General features: G+C 29.4%; 1 long non-coding RNA gene across 1 annotated transcript; it reads right to left on the minus strand.

Annotated features, from left to right (window-relative positions):
• Nucleotides 1-3075: 3075 nt before the first annotated feature.
• Nucleotides 3076-7495, minus strand: LOC126885047 (uncharacterized). Its single transcript, XR_007698248.1, has 3 exons — nucleotides 7359-7495; nucleotides 3362-3503; nucleotides 3076-3228 (listed from the first exon to the last, which is right to left on the minus strand). It is a non-coding gene; the product is annotated as an uncharacterized LOC126885047 (long non-coding RNA).
• Nucleotides 7496-7846: the final 351 nt, after the last annotated feature.

Genomic DNA, 7846 nt, shown 5'->3' on the forward strand with positions numbered 1-7846 from the left:
TTGTGGCTGGGATAGTTAGTAGTACTAATTCACACAACTTGACCACTTCACACAGCGACTTGTTTAAACCAGTAGTTATAAAGAAATCCCAGATTTCTGGGTATTTCTTTATCATTCATGTCAGTTGTTTCATAAATGATACTTAACTGAGAATGCAAAGCTGGGATATCAAAAAATTTTCATTATTTAATCGTAATGACATAAATTCCTCTGTGGGAAATTTTGATGAATTATAATTAGAAATATTAAGATTATATATCATTCTACAAATTTTAAATCGTTAAAATTTTGAAAGCTAGAATTCATTTGTTGTAGAATATTATCAAAAGGTCTCTTTGTTTCCTCTGTTTTCTCTGTCTCTCTGTCTCCGAAATTATCAATCTTCATTATTTTTCTTTCATGTTCAAACCCCATATGTTCAGTTTTATCCCAAATATTTTTAAACTGCTCTCGTTTTTTTAATTATCGTACTAATAAAGTCATCAATTTGTCTTATACACAATGCAATACCATTTGATTTCTGTAAAATGTCAAATAAAAGATTAGTAAAAGGAAATATCTCTGCAAAAAATTTAAATCGAAATATTCTTTAAGCGAATGTATGTAATACCTGAGCACCCCTTAGCAGCAGTAACAGTCGGAGCATCTCACTTTCGGGAAGGCGATACGACGAGCGCTTCCATGGCATACCAAAATTCGCGCGACTAGTGGCTGCGGTCATTGAACCCTGACCAATTTTAAAAGGGACAACTGCATGACAAGCGGCGATTTTGAGATGCGCTTCTGCCAGGAGTGGAGCAAATAGTTGAATTGTGTGCATATTGAGTTCGTTCGTACGCGATTAATTTTTAATATTTTTCAATGCCTATTGACTAGGTAATATGTAGATTATTGGGATTAGGGAAAAAATTTTATTATTAAATATTAATTAATATTATATTTTTTATATCGACGAATAAATAGGGAAGCGGCGCTTCCCCCGCTTCCATGGACCCCACGCCTCTGCTTGTTTACTAAAAATTTTGACGTTTATCATTTATTTTAGTGACAGTGACATAAGCGCATTTTGTTTGGAATTTATAACTAATAATATTGTGTTTATTTTTTAAATTATATTGTGTTCAATATGTTATAACATATTATAGTTAAGTACATATATTATTATGTTATATATAGCTAATACCTACATTATAACATTATGAAATACGTCCACCTATATTAGCCATTTCCTATTTATTAGATTCATTGACAGCACAAATTTATGCTTATAATTTTTTGGAAACGAATAGAACTTGGATTGACTATTTCTTGTTGTATTTTTACAATACATAGATACTAATTTGGTAATAGTAGGCAACAAATTATTCTGCCACGTACTAGGGTTAAACAGCATTAAGGTATTTTTGTAAATTATTATAATTTAAATCTCGAGTTAATTATATTTCTTAATAATTAAAATAAAAAGGTCGTAGAAAAAGTATAGTGACCTACTCGCATGTAATGGCTATTACTCACTCTGATGAATTACGACACTCGTCTACGGCTCGTGTCGCAAACTTCGTCATCGTGAGTAATAGCCATCATTACATGCTCGTTGAATAATATACTATTAAGACTCTGAAATTTTGTAAATATTTAAAGCAGTTAGTTGTAGCTATCAAAAACAAAATTTTAAGTGGTTACCATGTTTAATTATTAATTAACAATTATTTAGTTATTAATTTATTATGTAGATAACTATATAGGCGACTTTTTCTTCAATTTTTGTTGCCTATAAATCCATGCTCTGCTTATAATATTTTTATCCAACCGTATCTTCGAAACAGTATATCTAAGTAACCCATATTTATTCAGGTTTCATCTAAACAGGAAGTACATCTTTTGTCTCTTTTAAATTTTTTGATGATTATGTAGTATGATCTTCTCCACCAAATAATTGCTTTTATCCTTTACTCTTTTTTCGATTTTTAAAATAAAATCAGATTCCTCTAAGTAATATACTGGGTTGGGATAAAGTATGGAACCAAGCAAATATCTTTGAAACGAAAAGAACAATATTTATGAAACTTTGGATGCAAGTACCGTGACGCAAAAGACATCTGTTGCCATGTTTTTTGTTACTATTCCACTTCCGGTTTCGCCGGAAATACCCCTAACTTATTTAATTTAAATGGGACACCCTATATATTTTTGCAGATTTTAAAAGAACTCGTTATTTTAAATTCATACATACCAAATTTGGTAGAGAAAATTTGTTAAAAAGTTCTGTAGATAATTTTTTGTATTAATACAACGTAATAGGAAATAAACGAGTACCATACTGTAGACTAAAATTGTTGTTTACATGCACTGCATGACTTATTTGAATTTAGTATAGTAGGTACACCTGTTACCGAACTAATTGACAAAAATAAGTTGTATTAAAAATGGTTCATTTAAGTGGAAAAGATCGTATTGAAATATTAATGATTAATGATAATAGGTTATGGTGAATTTTCATTTTTTGGAAGTGAATTTTCCAAATCCATGGATTGGACGTAGAGGATTCATAGAGTGGCCCGCTCGTTCTCCGGACCTCAACCCGTTAGATTTTTTTCTTTGAGTTATCTAAAATTACGTGTTTACGTGTAGGCGACCAACATGCTTGCAGGATTTGAGACAAAGAATAATAATTGATGAATGTGAACTAATACGTGGAGAAATCTTGCAAAAAGTGACTCACGAATTTATTTATAGGATTGCAACTTGTCAGTAGGTGAACAGCAAACATTTTCAACATTTGAAATTTTTTTTTTAATTTTAATATCATTGGGCTAACGTAAATAAATTAACCTATTTTTTTACTGTAAAGAGATTTATCTCTTGTTTTAATAGTTTTTTCTTCCAAACTTGGTATGTATGAATTAAAAATAACAAGTTCTTTTAAAATCTGCAAAAATATTCAGGGTGTCCCATTTAAAGTAAATAAGTTAAGGGCATTTCCGGTGAAACCGGAAGTGGAGTGTGGAGTAGTAACAAAACATATGGCATCAGATGCCTTTTGCGTCACTGTACTTGCATGCAAAGTTTCATAAATATTGTTCTTTTCGTTTCAAAGATATTTGCGTGGTTCCATACTTTATCCCAACTCTGTATATTCATTTGCCTTGACCAAAGTAAGTAAGTGAAAGTTTCTTCAAAGTATATTTCTATCAGCTTTCATTGGTTTTTTCACATTTTTTTTTCTTCCTGTAAATCAATAAGTTCTCCCTGTAAATATAAATTTGTAAAATCTTAACTATACAGGGTGTAACAAAAATACAAGTCATAAATTAAATCACACATTCTGGGACCAAAAATTGTTCGATTGACCCTAACTTACCTTAGTACAAATGTGTAGATAAAAAAAGTTACAGCCCTTTAAAGTTGCAAAATAAAAATCGATTTTTTCCAATACATATATCAAAAACTATTTGAGGTTTCTTATTGAAAACGGACATGTGGCAGTCTTATGACAGGAACATCTTAAAAAAAATTATAGTGAAATTTGTGCACCCCATAAAAATTTTATGGGGGTTTTGTTCCTTTAAACCCCCCAAACTTTTGTATACGTTCCAATTAAATTATAATTGTGGCACCACTAGTTAAACACGATGTTTTTAAAACTTTTTTGTCTCTTGTCATATTTTGTATACTGTTACGTACGATTTATAGAGACCTATGAAAATTTATTAATTTATAATTTTTACAGTTTGAGGTATATTTTGAACCATATAATAAAAGAGGCCACATCTCGATAAAAGGTGCCTTATCGGAAAAATACTAAGAGGCAAAAAAGTTTTAAAAACACTGTGTTTAACTAATGATCAACTATCATGATCAGAACACGCGAGTAATGAAGAAATTCTTAGAAGGATGTAGATCAACAGAAAGCAATCTTTTTTCATAAAATCAAGGAAAGTATAGGGCATCTTGGACATATAATAAAAAATTAGAAATATTACTATTGATGTGATATTGGAAGACAAAACAAAATTGTCTAAAATTGGAGGAGCTTTTAAGGGCATATGCGTAAAATTTCGCGTCAATGTGTTTTAAATGCATTAATTTTTATTGAATCCTGAGAAAACTAATAAGTATTTTTGAAAATGTAAACCCTGAAAAAAAGATTGCATTATTACCGAATGCCGAAATTCCCAAAAAACTTCTATAATGTCTATTTTAATGAGTTACAGGTTACACGAGTGAAAAAAAAAAGAAAATTTAGTGTCCTTTTATTTCAAATAACTCATTCAAAAGAAACTTTTTGGTTATTCTAAGGGACTTTCGGCCCTTAGTAATAATGTAATCTTCTATTCTGAGTTTAAATTTTTCAAAAATACTTATAGTTTTCTCTTTTCTGAGGATTCGAAAAAAAAAAGAATACATTTAAAACACATTGGCGCGAAATTTTGCGCCTATGCCCTTAACAAACGGGGAGATAGATGTGTTATCGCCAATTTTTGATAGAAGCCGGCACTGCAAAAAGTGAAATAGTGAGTATAACATACATTACGGTGGTACCAGACACACAAGAAAAAATGGTAAGGTACAAAATATGCTAAAATGGAGGAAAATAGCAAGACAATGGACACTATTAAAAATATAGTTGCCTACTGTAATACTACGTATTTTTTTAATTCAATATTCATATAATATATTTTTATAATGATCTTAAAGTGATAAAAAATCATGAGCTTCTAGAATTTTATAGAGTATAGGGGAGTGCATATAGATTTTCACTTCGGAAAAAATCAAACAAGATAGAACTTTTTGCAATTTCATTAAGAAATGTTTAATAAAGAACATATCAAAAAGTTCTACTCGAGAAGTGGGTGCTTCATTTTTTATTAAACAAATGAACTACGAAGTTTAATGTTTTTTAAATAACTCCGAAAATATTAATTTTAGATCAAAACTGACTTGACCATTGAAAAATTCAGAAAATTTTACAAAAAAACCTTATATAAAGAATTTTCTAAAATTAAATCTGTAGCTTCTATAATTTTTTATTTATAACGGTAAAGTCACCCTTCTCACAAACATTGGCGCACTGTACTTCGCGTACGGCGAAGTGCACGGTTGAGTTATTTTAATGTAATTCTTTAACTAATGGATTTAATGAAATTTTACAAATTGAACCTAAAAGAAGAATAATTAAGCTATCTTATGGTTATAATAAAAAGAAATAAAATGTATGAGCATAAGTACGGTGGCGGTGGGGCCGGAAAGTGAGCCTTACATGAATTTTGTTTAAAAATGATTTAAAAATGTGTAACTAATACAATTTTTCTTATAAAACCCTCAATTTTACACAACTTGCCTTTCAAGCATCGTACTAAATGATGTTTTATTAAAAAAAAATCTCAACAATTAATTCAAATGATATGACGTCTTAAAAAATGTAATTTTGGAAATCTTCGTAGTTTTATAGAATTACCACCACTTTAAGACGGACTCAAGTTTAAACAGATCTATTACAGTTTTATAAGCACTTTTTTAAAGCTTAGGATGTAATCTTTAAAATGCACTAAACTATTTTACTTTAGAAATGAAATAGACTATTTCTTTTTGAGAAAATTAAGAAAGATAACAAAAATGAAATACAAAAACCGAAAATTACCAGCTAAAAAAATGTTTATATAAAGTGATCAAAACTTTTTTGTGTAAAACTTACCTAAAATACATTTAATAACAAACTTTAACAATAATAAATGTTCAGCAAAAAAATTTTTTTTAGCTCTTATACAGTATGTATGCGTAACTTGGACCTATTGATAACTTTTTTATTATCAGTTTTAAGAAAAAAAGTTATTCTTTATAAAATACTCTGCATCGTATATAATCTAAGATGCAATCATGAAATATCAAATTTGATGAATTTTATACGAGGTATGTCAAAAAATATGAATTTCACTTAAGAGTAAAGCATCGTTAAATTTCACAATATCGAAAATTGTTATTAAAAAAGTTGTTTGGAATTAAAAAAATTTGTTTTAGTGTTCAATTACATCCTTCCAATTAAAATATTGTGAATAATAAAGGCATCTTAAGAAAAATTCACATTTTTTACATACCTCGTATAAAATTAAAAAAGTTTAATATCTGATGATTGTATCTTAGATTTTAAACCAGGGAGAGCATTTTATGAAGAATAACTTTTTTTCGTAAAAGTTAAAAATAGTTATCATAATTGTAATAATATGACGATGAGTATCCGTAATTTGAGAAAAAATTGAAAAACATTTTTCGATTAGAATAATGCAATTGTATATTTAAACATAGTTTTTAATTTCAAACAACTTTTCATAATAGCATTTTTTGATATTCTGAAATATAAAGGTACTTTACTCTTTAACGAAATTCATATTTTTGACATAACTCGTATAAAATTGATAAAATTTGATATCTGATGGTTGAGTTTTAGATTTTTGACTGTCCAGAGCATTTTATGAAGAATAACTTTTTTTCGTAAAATTGATAATAAAAAAGATTTCCTTGTGGTTCCTAGCTACGCAGACATACTGTATAAGAGCTTCTGTATAAGAATTTTCAAATTGCAATGCCATATTCGGATTCATTGTAATCAAAAACAAAATAGAAACATATTTGATCAAAGTAAAACGATGAATTTAACGTTATTTTTAAAATTATTAATACAAAACAATTGATATTGTTTACACAATTAATAAACAATTAGCGGCCAAATCTGCGAGTAGAACTTTTTACTTTAACATGTATATAAACTAACAAAAAAAGTTTTAGAAAAATATAAGCCTGTTTGAATTTTTCCGAAACAATGCATATTTTCGTTCTAATTGCACTCCCAATAAACGTAAGATTTATCTAGTAGATATCTAACTAAAGGATCTGGAAATATACGGGTCTACGATGTAGTGAATGAGTACCTACCTACAACTTGAACTGGGGAAGTTCATGGAAAATAGTAGAAGAAAACAAAAATTAGGGCCTTACTATTACAAAAAAATATAGTTGCTTTTTCTTTTATGAATTATTGCTATGTTTCTATACCTGCAGCATTTTTAAAAGACTTTCACTTATTTTTATTAATAGATATTTGAAAAGACAGAAACATCCATAAAGAGGAAGATTTAAAATAACATACCTAATTGTTTCACTTTGTATACACCAGAAAATATAGAAGGTTAGAACACAAACCTGGTTGATAAACGATTTGGATGTACCTATTTTGTTGCAATTACATATTGTAAAGAAGATAATTTTACAGACGAAATTATGGGTGTATTATATTTTAGGAGTTTTCGTTTATTATTATCGATTTAAACAGTAGTTTCTCACGATGAACACAAAAATCTCACCTGTAAACACTGCCAAAACCTCTCAGAATAATAAAAAATGCTCACAACCTTTAAAAACCACCCAAAAATTACCCAAAACTGTCAAATATCCAAAATACACCACCAAACAGAACCAGATGTCTCGACGTCAATGCCCATCCGACGCCACACTAAGCAAGCGTCGATTCAAAATGCGCCGCCGCTTTAATCAACGGAACAATGGCGTCTACAATCCCTCCAATCGAATCCCCAGATTAGCGCGACCACTCAGGCAAAAGTAACTCGCGAGCAACGCCCATTCAAAACATACATCAGCTCTTATCATTTTTCCCAAGGAAAAATTATCTTATGACTTCTTAGAAAATCGAGGAAAGCTCGCAGAACAGGAGATGTAGTAAATAAAGCGAGCGAGTCAACCTCAGGAGGAAAATCGTAGTATTGACGAGATATATCTAGTATTGTGAAGGAGCGATACGACAGGGAAAGGATGAAGATTATAATCGCTGTAT

The sequence above is a fragment of the Diabrotica virgifera genome, chromosome 5 (genome assembly GCF_917563875.1).
Source record: "Diabrotica virgifera virgifera chromosome 5, PGI_DIABVI_V3a".
Lineage (NCBI taxonomy): Eukaryota > Metazoa > Arthropoda > Insecta > Coleoptera > Chrysomelidae > Diabrotica > Diabrotica virgifera.